Genomic DNA, 18,536 nt, shown 5'->3' with positions numbered 1-18,536 from the left:
CCTAGAGTGATTCTTTTTTATTGCATCACTACATTCAGAATATAAAAGCATGTCAGCTAAGCCAAGAATATGATTGGCTCATATGAAAAAAATAATAATATTTATATAAGACCTGAGATCAAAGTACTCTACTAAAGTGTTCAGTTTTTTGTAAGTTTTAAAAATGATTTTTACCACTTTTAAAGTGTATGTGTAGTTATTTTTAAAGTTGGAAAGATCATATGAGTGAATACAGAGAACCCCAAAATGGAAGACAGCTACTTATTTTTAAATTTCTTTTTCTTTTTTGTTATTAGTAATGATATGTCCAGAAATCTTTAATGCAATTCTAAAAACAAGGCGTTGGGGGTAAAGGACATATTTTATAGGAGGAAAAGGTTGAGAATTCTAATTTTATACTGTAAACACTTGATTCAGTGAGAAAAATTTGACCAGAAAGTTAAAGTGATCACCATTGTCCACCACATGCACAGCTCACAAGATTCCACGGATGAAAACAGCAGGTACCGAGCCTTTCAAGACAGCCCCACAAGGGAGTTTATTCCTAGCACGTTGGAAGGCTTTCCCATTGAACATCCACATCTCTAAGCTTACATCTTGTGGCTCTCCTGTAGGACAATTATGAACACTCAGTATTTAAATAGTCCACTGGGTCCAGCGTGTTAATGCTTTAGCATGCATTATGTAATGGGTGGTGTGTTAATTGTTTTCCAGATGGAGATGGAGAAGCTAAAGAGAAGCAAAAACCTTTCCCAGGGTATTGTTAAGACCTTCAAACTTCAGATACAGACACTCACTGAATGTGAGTGCTTTGCTTTAAGTAAGAAATTATTTGGCACATTGAAGCCTAGCAAGGACTAGTGTCGAGGATTTGAGAAGTTGTTTGTTTCATTTTCATCACTGCACTGATTAATCAGTCCTGTGGAGTAGTGAGGACTTAGTCTGTGATACATGAGAGGCAATATGTTATGTAGTGTACAAAGCCTGGGCCAGAAGCCTGGCTTTGAATCCCATGTTTGCGTATTGCTGGCTATGTATCTTTAGGAAGAAAATTTCCTTCTTTTAGCCATCTGTAAAATCAGAGTCTGTCCTAACAAACACCAGGGCATCTCCTCCCAGTCCTGATTCCAACTAGTCCAACTGTAGCACGAAGAAGCAAATTGCATTTTAATTACCTAATTGGGTACAGAAAATATACTAAAGCAGATTTCCTTTTTATGTAATTTATTAATGATGGATCCCCTAATTTGGAAGGAATAGATATGTATATATGTATGTATATATTTCAAGATGTCCTGTGTATTCTCTTCCCCCAAATGAAAGCAATTAATGATCAGAGAAAGGAAGCAAATGTAACTCTAATTAATTGGCCCTGCTTGAGGAAATCGACACCAAACAGCTCAAGATTTGGAAGAAATTACACATAGGGCAAGTGGCTTGAAAGCCTTGAACAGTTCCCTTATAGCCATCAGTATAACTTCTGTTATCAGCAGCTTCTTTGAACTATGAAGAGATGCTGGGGAGGGCAAGAAATTGTGAAGCAGAGCACACATTTGCACATAAGGACGTTTCATGTAAAAGATTTTCCATTTCTTGATTATGGTCTCATAATATTATGTCAGACAACCTTTGTTCCCTCAACCAAATAGATGCATATGAATTCATATAACAGGAATGTATTTATGACAACTGCTATATGGTATTGGACAAGATGAATAAACCCCATTTGATCTTTTGTCCTTCCAAGGAACATTGAAATTGTTTCCAATTTTTAGCTATCATAAACAACGGTTTGTAGATGTACAAATTGTCTCCTTATGAGCATGCACAGAGAGTGGGGGTGTTTTGTAATATTACCTCTCTTTTGAAAATATATTCATTTAGTTATTTAACTAGTTATCAGATGGGGAACATACCACAGCACACAAGTGGAGGTCGGAGGACAACTGATTCTCTTCTTCCTCCACACGGGTCGTGGGGAATGAATTAGATCATCTGTCTTGTGGACAGACACCTTTGCCATCTTCCCATCATACTTGCCCCTAATACCTCTTCTTTAATAATAATGAATTTTGTGAGTGACAATAGGCCAACATATCAGAAGAGCTGAGTCATACTCCTGGTTCTACAAACCCACAAGCTATAGGTAGACCTGGTTTTTTAGTTTTGTTTTTTGTTTTTAAAACAAACAAACAAAAAATTCCACCTAAGCCTTGAAAGCACCTTCTAATCTCAGGATTCTCAAAGTCCTGCTTTCTGAAAAGTAAGAATTATTGTTTTTAAGTTCTCTCTCCTCTAATCTCAGCTGTCCCATGATGACTCATCTTAAAGTGTTCAGTCTTCCCAGTGTTACCTCTCACTTGGTTTAGATAGAGGTCAGCAATGACTGGAATCTCGGTTATTACTGAACGATTATTATTAAAGTGACTTTAACCCACTATCCTCACTGGCAAGGAGGCTCAGTGAGTAAAGCAGTTGCTGTGCATGCCGGATGAGCTAAGGTCAATCCCTGGAACCTAATAACAGTGACAGAAAAGAGCCAACTTCATAAAGTTGTCCTCTGGCCTCCACATGTACAGCACATAAGTGCACACACACACAAATTTGATTCATTTGTCCTTGTGCTTTGTAAAAAAAAAAAAAAAAAAAAAAAAAAAGTAAAGATCTGCATGGAATGTATATTTCTAGACTCTGGGTTAGTCTGGAGAATATTTAACTGTCAGGCTACTCTCAAAAATATATGATGTCTTTGTTTCTCACCCAATAGGTTGTGTCTGCATTTCTATTTACTGAATCTTTAAATGCATTTGTTTTGTTTCATCTTATTTCTTTTATTATTTTTTATGCAAATCCAAGGATGGAGAGATGTTATTTTGAGTCAAACTTTTCTTGTCCCAAGGCCAGATTTTAAACCATCTCTTCTGAAGCAATGTTCAACTAAGCTGAACAATGACCTAGTCCATCTGAATATTTGAAAACATATTTCAGCTTAAGGCATGAACTTATCACCTTTGAAGCACATATTATTAACTGTAATATGGAAAAGGACCATTGAAAACTTCAACTACAGTCATTTTGTATTGATCAGAAGGATCACAGCCGTCTGGATAGCTAAGATTAAGCACAAGACTGTCTGCAGTGTTGTTCATCTCAAGATGTAACAGTGCACTTGGAAAGCAGGCTCTCCATGCCTTTTCAACAACTCTTGTACCTCAATTGGCTGTAAACATTACCTGAGCATCCTCGATGTGATGCCAGGGCCTAACTCTGCTTTAGTGTGAGCACAGAGACAAAGATAAGTGACTGATTTGCAACCTTCGGCGTTCCCCAGAAAGCGGCAATCCATGGTGTTTGTTGTCCATAAATGGCAGAGAGACTCAAGGGTATTAATGGACATTATCTGTGGAAAAAGAGCCATCCAGGCCTTCACTAACCATTTCTGCTCCCGTGACAAAAAAAAAAAAAAAAAAAAAAAATGAAATGCTAACCGGCCCTCTTTTGTAGACAACTGTTGGGTTTTCATTCAGGAGATCAAAGCAGATCCATCACCTCAATCAGCATTAAACATGTGTTACAGAGCTGAGAACAGTGCCAGATGGAAAAGTCTTTTATAAACAAAAAGAATTTATTAACTATGAAATTTTATCACGGTTCAGGTTTGTATCTATTAAGTATGTATGCATTAGTATTCACACATTTTCTTCAAGCGTCAATGTTTGCTTAAAATGATACAAGTTGAACAGATTTAAAAAGCAAGAAAAGCCTAGTTTGCCATCATTCAAACTATATCAAAGCCTACTCAATCTTATAAGGAAAGGCACTTACAGAAGAAAAAATAATTCAGTGGATATGGAGATAAATCTCTGTGATGAGCTGAAACTGATGTCTGTTGCAAAACCAAAGAAAACACTATAAAACGAGGCTAAATTTAAATTTATTCTGGGAGGGCAAACCCAGTGACTTCTTGGAAACACATGCCTTAACAAGCTCATGTGGTTATAAGGTTGGTAATGAGTTGATAACAGCTTTCACCATCTATGCCTTTCTCATTCCTAGTAATTGGCAGTCTCTTGTGACCTTCTGGTTTCAGGCAAGTGTGAGGTGAGCAATGCTTAGATCCTCAGAAAAGGAAAGGGTACGGAAAGCCGATTTGGACAAAAGAGTCAGTTCCCATTCTCCCATTTCAAAGTAGACAATAAGAAAGAGGTAATGGCCAGAGTAATGTGAAGGCCAAGGCAGAAGGACTGTAAACACCATGAGTTCAGCTTGTGCTTAACAGGGTGTGAGTTCAAGGCCAGCCTAGAATTAATGTAAGATCCAGTCTTTTAAAAAGGGGTGGGGCAGAAAATACAATGCATAAAGTCTAGACATTGAAGTGGTTAAAGCTTGCTAATCTGCGTGGCCATATCCAGCAACCACAACCAGGGCCAGGAGTGGCTAATAGCACAAAAGACCTCTGTATGGTGCAGACCACATCAGATCCTTCCCTAGGATCTTTAGTTAATACAGGTAGCCTGTCTTTAGAACTCATCTTCTTGGAAGAAATGACATGTACTCGGAGGTGAGTTTCAATGTTGTTGTGCCTCTTTGTGTACTTAGGATTGCATTGCACCAGGAAACTATTCTTTCAAATTGTACTTAAATTGTGTTTAAATATGCTGGCAGTAAACCTCTGGCATCAGACTCCCAAAGTTTGGTCTGGCATTGACTAAGTTGGGCTGAACTGAATGTTCCTTCTTGTCTCTTTGTGGATCATTTCCCTGCTGGCTATGACACTGGCAAGGACCCCCACAGATTGGCATAAAGGGTACTTCAGGCTGGGACCTGAACAAAGACTATGATGGGATTCCTTTTACCTGTGACTTGGTTTGTCAGGGCAACAATGGGGATGGCATCGGTTGGACTTTTCCCTGAGCCTCCCTCAGCTTCAGCCCTGATGTGAATTTTAGTTTTTGTTCCCTGGAGGATTAGGTGGAGGAAACTGAAACTCCATTTGTATTACTATTTACGATTTAAATCCCAAATGATTAGATGTATCCTAATATGGCATTTTCTGGGTCTTTATAGGAAGAAAAACAGGGGATCATGATAGAAACTATGTCAGCAAATAGTAGGGCAACAGCTACATACCACTTTTTTTTGGGGGGGGATACCTTACATTTTTTATTGGTTTACATTTCAAATGTCCCCCTTCCCAGTTTCCCCTCCACACTTCTTCCCACCTCCCCTCCCCTATGCCTCCCCCCTCACCACCACGCCCCATTCCCACCTCACCACTCTAGTGTCTGTCCCCTTGTGCCTCCACAGGACCAACGGCCTCCCCTCCCATTGATGCCAGATAAGGCCATCCTCTACTACATATGCAGCTGGAGCCATGGGTCCTTCCATGTGTACTCTTTGGTTGGTGGTTTAGTCCCTGGAAGTTCTGGGAGGTCTGGTTGGTTGATAGTGTTGTTCTTCCTGTGGAGTTGCAAACCCCTTCAGCTCCTTTAGTTCTTCCCCTAACTCTTCCCTTGGGGTCCCCATGCTCAGTCCTACGGTTGACTGCGAGCATCCACATCTGTGTATCAGTCAGGCTCTGGAATAGCCTCTCATGGGACAGCTATACTAGGTTCCTGTCAGCAAGCGCTTCTTGGAATCAGCAATAGTGTCTGGGTTTGATGTCTGCAGATGGGATGGATCCCTAGGTGGGGAGTCTCTGTATGGCCTTTCCTTCAGTCTCTGCTCTACTCATTGTCCCTGTATTTTCTTTAGACAGGAACAATTCTGAATTAAAATTTTTGAGATGGGTGGGTGGCCCCATCCCTCAACCGGAGGCCATACCTATCCCGTGGGTATGGTATCTACAGGGGTAGCCACTAGAAAGTCCCAGATGCCAGGGAAACAAGAGGTCCTCAGGACCCAACGGGGATGACATTAGCTACATATTTCTTACCTCGCACCTGAGTGTGACCTGAACTCGTATTTCTGGATAAGAGATACCACGAAGTAGAGTGATGGAGCCCAGGAAGATCTGGGGCTTTCTGTGTTGTCGTAAAGTGATCTCTTGTCCTATCTGTTCCTGGTCACAGGTTAGAATTAAATGTTAGAAATGCATTACTAGAAGCCTGAAGTGATAACATTAGTGAATTTTGTTCTGAGAATTAACCGCATGGAACTGAGTGGAACTCTACCAGCAGAACAGAAAATATCTAGGCTCTTGTTGGATTGCAGCTGTGGTGAGAAGTCGTGTTCAGATGAGGAACCTTACAAAATTAACTTCTGGATTCTAGTGATAGCCATCCATTTTCTGAGAGAACCCTAGCACTCTCCTTGCCTCTCCTCTCTTGTTCTGATGGACACCCGTCTGTGTTCCGGAGGATGGTTTAAGCACACAGGGCTCCGGTCTCATCCTTCCCTACCTTCTCCTCTCCCTTCCTCCCTTCCTCCCTTCTCCCTTCCTCCCTGCCTCCCTGCCTCCCTGCCTCCCTGCCTCCCTTTAGCTGTTGGCAACTGCACTTATCCTTTCCCTTACCTACATCTTTACGGGTTTATTTCTCCATTGCATCAATCTCAGTGATACAAATTGTCTCCAACACTTAGGCCTGTTTATTTATCTAAGAAAGAGGGAGAGGGAGGGAGAGAAGGAGAAGGAAAGTGAGCGAGCACTCTGACAGTAAAATGCTTGCAAACATGAAGTTCTGAGTTCAGTCTAAGAGCTCACACTAAGCAAACAAAAGAAGCCAGACATGGTGGTCATCACCTGTGATTCCAGTACTAGAGAGGTAGAGACAGGTCCATGTGGAACCCCAGGGGTTCCTAGCCTGCCTGCCTTCCTTGACAAGCTCCAGGGCAGTGTGAAACTGTCTCAAAAAGAAAAGAAAAACCGGGCGGTGGTGGCACATGACTTTAATTCCAGCACTTGGGAGGCAGAGGCAGGTGAATTTCTGAGTTCTAGGCCAGCCTGGTCTACAGAGTGAGTTTCAGGACAGCCAGAGCTACACAGAGAAACCCTGTCTCAAAAAACAAAACAAAACAAAACAAAAAAAGAAACAACATTTGGAAAACCACACCTGGCCAACATTGTTTTCTGAACACACACACACACACACACACACACACACACACGTGCGCGCTCTCATGTGCCCCCTTCCTGTGTAGCCACTTCTCCTAAGAGCAAATGTTTCTGACAAACTTGTTCATGCTTGCTGCTTCCCCATTCTCTCCTGATTTTTGTCTTCATCCTACATCTACCTGTCGCCAACACCAGTGTTTGGTCCTCATCTGATTGGAGCCGACCATCCTCACTGGACAATTCCCATCAATGGACAAAATTGGTGTTCATATTTGCAAAGCAAAGGCACCACAGAGGTCCAAGGTTCAGAGCTGCGGTCCTCTCTGGTGTAATATATGGTGCGTCACTGTGTTGTGTTATGGTGATGGTGCAAAGTCATGAGGACAGAAACCAAACAGTGCTGCACTGCACTCATTTACATATGTCTTCGATTACACTTGAAATATGTTCCATGTTCACCCAGCGCACTCACCCCTAAACTCCTTGGACTAAAATCTTGAATTTGTTGCATCTCTAAGAAAGCATGAGGAGCAAAGAGAACCTTAAAGTAACAACTACTATAAGAGACTCTAATTCTGCCTTTCAGCTATAGAAGTTTGTGCCTTTGGGACCTTTCTCTGATCTGGTGACTTATGTGAGAACCTCTTATTTTATAAACATAGTGTATAATATAAAACATACATACTATGTGTAATTTCTACACATTCACTATATCATACAATTTTATAAATATTCCACAGGATGCTACCGTGTCATAATTCGTGAATGTATCCTATATAATTACATAATCTATTGTTATGTTTTGTATAGGCTATGTATAATTAACACATATGTACATAATTAGAGGTTCTTTAGCTGCAGGAACCAGATAATTATGGCAACTAATTTGTTTAGAATGGTTTTATTATATTGATATAAGTGGAGCAAAATCAGACATGAGAAATTTCATGGTTGCTTAAGCCAAATTGCAAATCCTGGGCTACACATTTTGGAGACCTGAGCTGGAGTGTGGGGATCTCAGCAGATGTCATGACTGCACTGATGCGGAGGCAGCTCAGGCTCATCTCCGCCTGTCACCTGGAGCCTCCACTCTTACAGCTCTCTCCACTGTTTCTGACCTGTGCCTCATCTTGATAGTCATCAGATCTGCCAGGACTCCCCCAGCATTGACTTTTGGCTTTCGGCTTTCATCCATGGCTGAGAGGGAGTCACATGAACCCAGCTCTCTTTCTTGGGGTGGGCCATCCTAATAGTCCTGATTCTGTGACCTGTGGCTGTGTCTGGGTAGAACTGGGGCTCTGAGCAAGCAGAGGCACTGGTTTCCTAGCCGAGTTGGGATGGAAAGGGGAGCCAGTTCTTCTGGTGCACTGTTGGCAGGCAGATGCTTTGATTGATAAATATATAAAACACATTAAAACACAGACTTCTAAGGCTTTTGGTGTGGTTCAAATTTCAGGGTCAAGCTTCATTTAGGAACAAAAATGCACTCCCCTTCTCTGCTTAAGTGAAATAGAGTTCAGACTATGGTACATTCTCAGTGCCATTGAAGTTTACAACAGAAACTAGCTTTACTCCAAGTATTTAGATCCCTGCTAGTAGGTTTCCTCTTTTCAACTGTTGGACAAGTATTAACTTTGCAAATTCTAAACATTAGTGTTCTCCAGTGAAGTGAGCTTTCTTTCTTTCTTTCTTTCTTTCTTTCTTTCTTTCTTTCTTTCTTTCTTTCTTTCAATCACCTTCCAGCCTTAGTATCCATTTAACTTTTTTGTTTTTTTAAAGCCAACTTGCATTTGGAATTTCAGGATTCTTCCGTTTGTCATGCAAATATTCAGTTCTGTGCTTTTTACGATAATACAAAATAGAGTAGTTTCTCATAGCAACCTTGTAAATCATTTACTCTCTATTACATGCAGCTGGTTTTGTTACGACAATGGTTTTCTGTGAGTATACACTGCTGCACATATAAACGCCAGCATGGTCATCCTCTATCTGGAATTTCTATGCAATTATTGTTTGCCCCAAAATAATAAGATAATTTGGGAATATAGAAACTTATTGTAATACATTTCTTTTTAATATGTAGCTATATTGAGGGGGAAATCTAAATTTCTAAAAATGACATCCCATCTCTTTTTGTTATAGAGACTAGAGTTTTCATCTTGCAAGAAACTCAGAGTCAAAATCAAAACCAGCTGAGGTAGTTACTCGGGTGCCTTCCTTCAGCTCATTCAAAAGAATATGGGATGAACGGTAAGAATTAAGTAAACCACAAATTATTTTGGAGTATCTGGTTTGTATTATAAATAAATTTTTACTGCTGGTTTTTTTCTCAAAAATATTGCCTGTATTTTTGATATTCATTCTTATGATCTAATGTAAACTATGTCCTACCAGTTTAGTGTACTTTTGGTTTGTGATTACTTTTTTTTTCATTACTGTCATACGCTATAAATATTTTTTTCACTCTGCCCTTTGTATCCCTCCCAATATGGCTATGGTCTTTAAGACGTGTCACTGAAAGTGTTAAGAGAAATAACCCCCTTTCATGCTGACATATATAAACTTCACACCGTAAATGGTATCCGACCAGATCAATAGTTAAGCATCTCGTTTTAAGGCACCAAATTAAAAAACATTAAAAGGCAACAACAACCAAAAATGTGTCAACACAGAGGGATCTCTGGATGCGGCATTTCATCCCTTATTGGTCTTGGCTAGAACTTTGAAAGATGTGATGATAAATTATATTACTTTGTTATTTAATAAATTCACAATTGGTTAGTTCTTTGTTTTGGTTTATAAATGAAGGCTTGGGTGTAGCTCTGAGGTAAAGTCCTTGCCTACCATGTATAAGACCCTGAACTTAATTCTCAGCACTGCAAAAATAAAAGTATACAGTATATATCTTTGTTGAACTTTCTTATATTTTTAAAAATAGTACACTATACAATAGCATGGCATTAATATTCTTATTAAAAAGTACTGTTATCCACACAGTATATTACATGTAAGAGGAAAAATGAAAATGACCAGTTACATCAAAAGTCCCTCCCTTTGAGTGAGAGTCACCTCCCATGTCTCTGGTACATTTTGGAGGATCCTCCCCCCCCCCCCCACCTCCTGAGGTTGCCTGCTTCCATTCCTACTTCTGGGCTTCAGCAGAACAGGGCTTCAGTCCTTTCTCCCTAACTGATCATGTTCCCCTCTTCCCATCCTTGTCCTCTTTCCCACCCAGATCCTTCCTTCCTTCCACTCCACCCCCCACAAACCTCCGTGTGATTGCTTTCTTCTCCATCCCAAATGGGATTGAGCCATCCATACTTGGGCCCTTTAGCTTGTTGAACTTTTTGAGTTCTGTGGACTGTATCTTGGGTATTCTGGGTTTTTTTTGTTTTTTTGTTTTTTTGCTAATATCCACTTATTAGTGAGTACATATCATGCATGTCCTTTTGGTTCTGAGTTACCTCACTCAGGATGACATTTTCTAGTTCCATTCATTTTCCTGCAAAACTCAAGATGTCCTCATTCTTAATAGCTGAGTAGTATTCCAGTGTGTAAATGAACCACATTTTCTGTATCCATTCTGTCCTGGGACATCTGGGTTGTTTCCAGATTCTGGCTATCACAAACAAAGCTGCTATGAACATAGTGGAACACGTGCCTCTGTGCCCTGGCGGGCATCTTTTGGGTATAATCCCAAGAGTGGTATAGCTGGGTCTTTAGGTAGATCTATTTCCAATTTTCTGAGGAACTTCCAGATTAATTTCCAGAGTAGTTGTACCAGTTTGCAATTCCACCAGCAATGGTTTCTCCACATCCTCTCCAACATGTGTTGTCATCTGAGGTTTTGATCTTAGCCATTTTGACTGTTGTAAGGTAGAATCTCAGGGTCATTTTGATTTGTATTTCCCTGATCACTAAGGACTTTGAACATTCCTTTAGGTGCTTCTCAGCCATTTGAGATTCCTCTGTTGTGAATTTTCTGTTTAGTTCTATACCCCATTTTTTGATTGGGTTGTTTGATTTGGGGGGGGGGGGTGATTAGCTTCTTGAGTTCTTTTATAGCCATCTATCAGATGTGGGATTAGTGAAAACTTTTTCCCAATCTGTAAGTTGCCGATTTGTTCTATTGGCCCACTTCCAGCAGAAAGGCAGGGCATCAAGTGAGGGATTGGGGTTGCCATCCTACAGTCAAAACTCTGACCCATAATTGTTCTTGTCTGAAAGAACTGCAGGACAAAAATGGAGAAGAGCCCGAAGAAAAGGAGGTTCAGTGACAGGCCCAAAGTGGGATCCAGTTCGAGGGGAGACCCAAAGGCCTGACACTATTACGAAGGTTATGGAGTGTTCTCAAAAAGGGACCTATCATGACTGGCCTCCAAAAGACCCAATGAGCAGCTGAAAGGGTCAGATGCAGATATTTACAACTAACCAATGGGCAGAAGCTGCTGACCCCAGTGGTTGAATTAGGGAAAAGCTGGAAGAAGCTGAGGAGGAGGTCCTCCTATTGGAGGACCAGCAGTCTCAATTAACCTGGACCCCCGAGATCTCACAGACACTGGACCACCAACCAGGCAGCATACTACACCAGCTGATATGAGGTCCCCAACACATATGCAGCAGAGGATGGCTGGGTCTGGGTTCAGTCAGAGAATATGCACCTAACCCTCAAGAGGCTGGCGTCCCCAGGGAGTGGAGAGGTCTGGTCGGATGGGGAGTGAGGGGTTGAGAAAACCTTGTGGAGACAGAGAGTGGGGAGGAGGTATGGGATAAAGTACAGTCAGAGGGTGGATCGGGAGAGGGATAAAATCTGCAGTGTAAAAAAAAAAAAAAAAAAGAACAAGAAGAAAGAGAGAGAAAGAGAGAGAGAGAGAGAGAGAGAGAGAGAGAGAGAGAAAAGAAAAAGAAAATAACCAGTTACTTAACATATGATTTGTATTTTAGTGGTGTTTCTCATTCCCACTACAAAGTTGTGGTAGACTCCTCAGTAGTCCCTGAAGCTCCATAAAGAAGCCAGCACAGTTTGTAAGAGGAAGCAGAACATGATAGTCTTATACCAAGTAAGGGGTTTGAATGTAAAGACTGATGGAGAGGTTGAGTCTCTAGGAGCCAAACATCATTGACAGCTGAGATTAACATCCACCAACGAAAGGAGGACCACACACTGTTGGATATAAGAACATAGTCAGCCATCTAAAGCAGCAACATGACAAAAACCCCTTACACTGTTACCATTAGTAAATCTTCCAAAGAGATACGGATATTTCAAGCAACAAGCCTATTTAAGAAAACTCACACGTCCATGATGAGCTAAGGTTGTATGAGTGCTTTGAGGAGGTTATAATAGACTTCTGTAAGTCACAAGGACAAACATGCTGTAATTCCAGTCTCCAGAATACTGCAACGCATGCTGAAGATGAGGTCAAGGCATGTATTGTTAATTCTCTTTAAACCCCCAGAATTTGACTGGTCAAAACAAGAAATTTTTCTTAGACCTGCTGCAACCAGAGAGAACTACCATTTCAGAGTTTCAGCAGAGTCTCAAAGTGGGAGGATTTGGAAAGGGACTGAGGCAGAGGCTGGTGACTTAAGAATATCCATTGCAAGGCAGAGGTGGAGTCAGTGGGTGAGACTAGGCCCATTGGGTAAGTACAAATCAAGGCTAAGGTCGTCAAGCAGATTCTTCGAGTGAGTTGCCAGTTAATCAGCTAGTAGTTTGGTGGATCAGCTTATTGTCTAGAACACATCTTTTCGGTTCGTTATTCCTAAAGCCAACTCTTTTTCTGAACTAAGCTTCCCAGTTACTTTGCTTGTTTTGTTCTCTCTCTGTCTGAAAACAGGGAGAAAATAGTTCCAAGTCCCTGAGTTGCTTAAACTGGGAGACAAAACATTATGAAAGCTTTAGCTGTGTTCCCTCCAAATGTTTCTAGAAGTAACAACCAGACAGAAACAAAAGCCATTCCCGTAGGTATGTTGGTATTCCCGGGTGACTGAGGCTTTGAAGTAAGTGTCATATCATTGTCCTCATTTGGAATGGGATACTCACAGGGGAAAAGACAAAACAAAACAAAAACAACAATAACAACAAAAAACCAACTCATCCCAAGGTTACAAAATTAATGAGTGGAGGAGATGGAGTTCAAGCAGGGGTCTAAGTAAAGATGAGCTATTTGTAACCCTCTGACTGATGGATTGGTGTTTTGTCATGTTTTTTTTTTTTTTTCTCCTTCCACAGCAAGGAACTTTCCAAATAAGCTAAAGAAAATTTACTTTTCTCAGCAGAGTTGAAAACAAAGTGTCTTTTGCCACTCCACGCTTTTGCGTTCAGTTACATACTGTCTTGATGAGTCTGTATTTCTACCTCTTCTCCGGGAAGCATTGGGAGGACGGAAGTGTTTCTTACACTTTCAGTATAATTCCAAACTCAATGCTGCATTGAAATGTGCTATTTACAGCTTGCCTCTCCAATACTTCCATGCCGGTTTTACTATTTTAGACTTAGTGGCTGTGCCAAATATTTGTTGTGAGGAATAAGCAAATATTTCCCAAAATGTTCGCGCAAGCACATTACCACTGCAAACAGACTTTTCACTGGCAAGCTTTTCTGTATAAGTCTTCGCCAAAGGGGGGAGAGAGGATTATGGTTTTTCATCTGCCTCAGAGACACAGAGAGGTCTCCAGAGCCATCTGTAAAACACAGATCAACTAGCACTTTAATTCCCAAACCTAGGATGCATTTTTCTTTCTAAGTGTTAATCAAAGACCCTTAACAGCTTCAGATCCTTAACTTATGGTGCTCAAACAGTACCATAGGATGGTGGGTATGGTTCAGCTATATGTTTATAAGATAAAATCTTATACCACGGGGAGTGAAGTTGAGAGAAAGACAGGGCAGGGCATTTAGTCGTCTGAGAACATTCTCATTAACTCCAGTTTGTCACCGTTTCCTTCCTTGACCTCCATCCCTTCCACAGACCATCTCTGTAATAATTTTCTTCAAGTCTTTAGAGTTCCCACAAAGAACCACACACAATACTTGATTTTTTTCACCTGAATTAAAATGCTGGTAATGGGGGCCCTTTTTGTAGAGTTGTCTGTGAGGGTAGCCTTCGCTTTGACGGCATTGCCATGATTTTGATTAGAACGGCTTGTTCTCTATAAGATGCTGAGTTGTTAGAGAATGGAAGAAATAAACCTAAGGTCACTGGGAACTTATGAGTGTTTTCCATGGTTTATTTTGAAGATGAGTAAGACAAAGACAAATATAGACTCCACTGCCACCATTCTGAGGCTGCTGGTGGGTGAGCTGTGTTCTCACGAGAAAGAAGCTGGTGCGATTAGACCCTAACCATTCATATTTTATGAGAACTGAAGCAATCCCTTGAGGTGCTCAGCAAACAGCTTTAATCATTTGATTCTGTCTTTCTGAATGGATACCATATCCAGACAATTTAGAAAATGTCCGACCTTGTATAAGGATAATCTGCAAACCTCTGCAATAGAGAAAGGCTTCCTCAGTCATGTGCTGAGTGGGGCACATGCCCTCGTTTCTAGAGGAGTTCTTCTGAATCGTGCCTCCCTCCACACCCCATTGCTCTTCTTTGTTATCCCCTCCCCCCACCCCCTTTGAGTCAGGGCCTCTTTTATTTTTGAAACCCATATGCAGTTAAGGATGGCCTTGAACTGTCCACATGCTGAGAAATTATGAATGTGCACCAACATGTTCTACTTCATGCTGTGGAGTGAACCCTGAGCCTCACCCATGCTGGTAGGCAAGCACTGGGCCAACTGGGTACACACTTAGCCTTCTTTAGTTTCTCTTTTTCTTTCTTTCTTTATTACTATTGTGTGTGTGTGTGTGCACATGATGTCTGACTGAGAGCACATGTGCCATAGCACACAAGTGACCAACTTTGAGTGTTCTTTCCTTTTACCTTTACCTGGGTTCTAGGAAGTGAATGTGTGCAGCAAGCAAGTGCCTTTATCCACTGAATCATCTTGAAGGCCATTTCCTGATTTTTTTTTCTCTTCTCCACTTACTTTCCATGTAAACTTCCCGTATTGCTGCTCCAGATCACAATGCTCTGAATTGTGCAGCCAAAAATCTATCATCATTGATCTAAAATTTCTATTTTTATCTAAGAGCACTTTCTAGTTATACATATAAAATTATGATACTTCTTCTTTACATGTTTAACCACTTGGAAGTTTGTTTCCAAGCCTTTTAAAAAAACAAGCAAAAAACAGTAAACTAAAATTATTATTCCCAGTACATTCTAGAGAAGTAAGATCGTGTCAGACTTGTTACTGCAACGTGTTCTGGGGTTGTGTACAATATTAAACCCCTTTCCCAGGATTAGATGGGTCCAAAGCAAAATGTTCTGCAGAGAAAACACCCTCTAGCCTTGTGCTGGCTGGGCAAGAACAAACACCTCCACAGGGAACAATGTCACCCATTCCCACACCCCTTAACTTTTATCTCTGTTTGGTTTACAGACAGAGTTGGCCTCCAGCTTGATAACAGTCCTTGCCCTTGCCTGGTGACCCAGCCTTCTGGCATCAGGTCCCTGTTGTATGCCTTCTCAGTACCCAATCTCTCTCTCTGTCTTCTTGCTGTGACCTTGAAGTATTAACCTCATTAACTCCAGCTACACAGAACTTCAGCAGAGACCAGTGGTACCCCCAGGCACGAGGCGGCCTCCCCTGATTCTGAATACTGCTGGCCTGGTCTAGCTAACCGGGAACAGACACCTTCACTTGCCTGCATCTTCCCTCAGGGAGCCAGTGTGGAGTTCAAATAGGTTAAAGCATTACATTTGTAAATTTGTGAAGGATCAGGTTGTGAAAAGAAGGGCAACTCTTGTTCTCTGAGACTTTATTAGGCAGTAAATGCAACGTGATACATTTATAGGAGGGAAGACCCGGATCTTCTGAACTTCATTGAGCCTGAAAGATGGGTTTTATTTCATAGAGTTTATGGAATGAATGACTACTGCATGGGTATGCTTTTACAAGGCTCTATGCTGATTCAAGGTAATCATAAACTAAAAATGAGCAAGCAGTACCTTCAGGTCAAAGGTGTAATTTATACACACATTTACCCAATCAAATGTGAGGCCCAGACAGAGCCACATGTTTTTAATTTTCAGTTTAATATTTAAGTTTTAGGCTGCCTTTTTTAAAAACATAAAAGAAGTATAATTATGGTCTTTTTAAAGAAAATTCTGCTTGTTGCTGTCCACAAAGTTGGTATCCAAAACACACCAGTAACACCAGCAAATACTCCTGATGCACCAAGAGACATAAGGTAGCATTAAATAAATCATAATGGGAGAGCAGACTCCTTAAAGTGGGGAAAACAGAGCCACTGGCATCTTTCCTAGAAGGAAACCGAACATGGGCAGGACAGGCTTTCTGTATGCTACTTAGTCCTAAGCACAATCCCACACTGGTCTCCTGTTTCTTTTTATATAGTGGACTTTAAAAAGACACACTCTGACAGCAAAAGGTAGAGGTTAGGTATAAAATGAGAAGCAGTGTAAATGACTGAAGACAATAGAAAGTGTAGCAAGCAGGGATGGAGAAATGCTACAGAAAGAAAAAGTTCTTATTTACATTTATCACCAGCCAGGTAACTGACTCAGAAAGCAATTTGCAAGAAAAGACATTACATTTAGGGTGTTTGGTTTTTAAATATTCATTTAAAAAAGTGTGCATGCATGTGTATGTATAGCATGTGTGTGCATATGTGTGTTTGCATGCCTTTATCTCCCTCACCCCTCTCTCTCTCTCTCTGTGCATGTGTGCATGTGTATGCATGTATGTGTGCATGCTTCTCTCCCCTTCCCCCCCCTCTGTGCATGTGTGCATGTGTATGCATGCATGTGTGTGTGCATGCCTCTCTCTCCTCTCTCTGTGTGCATGTATGTGTGCATGTGTATGCATATGTGTGTGTATATGCCTGTGTGTGTGCAGACACTAATGTCAGGGCACTCCTGTGGAGGTCAGAGCAGAACATCAGGTGATGATGTTCCCTCCTCCCACTTTGTTTAAGGCAGGATCTCTCTGTTGCTCACTGATGCTTATGCCAGGCTATCTGGCCATCCAGCTTTTTGGGATGTCCCTGTGTCTACTGCCCACCTCACTATAGGAACTATGGCTACCTATAGTGGCTTCATGTGGGTTCTGGGGATTTGAACTGAGATTCTTTATGCATTGAGCCATCTCTCCAGTCTCTGGTTTCTATTATTGTGGTTCAAGTGATGAAGAAAAAGTGGTGGTATTTGATACATGTGTAGTGTGTATCTCCCATGTATGAGAGCCAAAGTAGGTCATTCAATACATAACAAGATCAACTCTCACCTTCCCCTTGCCCTCCTCTCCATCCTCCTCCTCTTCTTCCTCTTTCTCTTCCTCCTCCTCCTCCCCTCCCCCTCCCCCTCCTCCTCCTCCTCCTCCTCTTCCTTTTGTTCTTCTCCCAAAGCTGAGTAGTTGATGGTATCATGTCTCAGTCTTTTCCATGTCTCCACAGGTCTTGTTTACATAGAGATCACAATTTATCCATTGTGCCTCCAAGATTTTTTAAACAAGTATGCAAAAGACAACTTCATATGTTCTATTGGCTCACAGAATTTCAAGGCGCTCTTATGTCATATTAAAATTCTCCATTCTAGTTCACTGAAGATCTTTTCAGTGTTTCATTGCTATAAAAATGTTACACTCTGTACGTTATGTTGAAGAGAAAGGGGGGAGATTTTGTTCCCTAGAAATGGGATTGCTGGGTCAAATAGAAAGTATTTAAGAAGCACTTTAGATTTTGTGAAACTGACTTCCATGAAGCTTGTTTCTCTTGTCTTTTTTTTTTCTAGCATAAAAGTTTTTATTAAAATATATATCATGAAAGAAAAGAGAAACAGTTGTACTTTTTCAAGAAGAAAGTATTCCCCCCCCCCAATACACAGGACCATGGGTCCCTTTTATCATAGAGATGACTTAGCTCCTGGGACATTTGTGTGGATTATCACCACAATTTCAGCATCAAGACTCCACCAGCAGAAATTCAGTGAGTATACTATCTTCAACTTGATAGAGATTTCCATCTCTCCAAGCTGTATTTGTTCCCATCTGCTACAGAAGGAAGCTTCTCTGATGATGGCTGAGCCAGGCATTAATCTATAACTGTAGCACAATGTGTTTAGAACTAATTTTATTGTTATGGTTTGTTTGTTTGTTTGTTTGTTTGTTTAGAACAGTAGTGTTTGCTGGTTTTACCCTAGAACCCTGGGCTATCTAGTCTCAGGTTCTCGGCTACCCAAGGAGTGCTGGATATGTGTTCCATCTCACAGACTGAGCTTTAAGTCAAATCAAACATTGGTTGGCTGCTCCCACAAGTTCTGTGCCACCATTGCCCATATCTTGCAGACAGGACACCATTGTAGTTCAAAGGATCTGTGGACTTGGTTAGTGTTTACATTTCTTCTTT

The sequence above is a fragment of the Mus caroli genome, unplaced genomic scaffold (genome assembly GCF_978045245.1).
Source record: "Mus caroli unplaced genomic scaffold, Mus_caroli_1 scaffold_20, whole genome shotgun sequence".
NCBI lineage: Eukaryota > Metazoa > Chordata > Mammalia > Rodentia > Muridae > Mus > Mus caroli.
The sequence above is the reverse complement of the archived record's forward strand: the minus strand, read 5'-3'. Positions refer to the sequence as shown.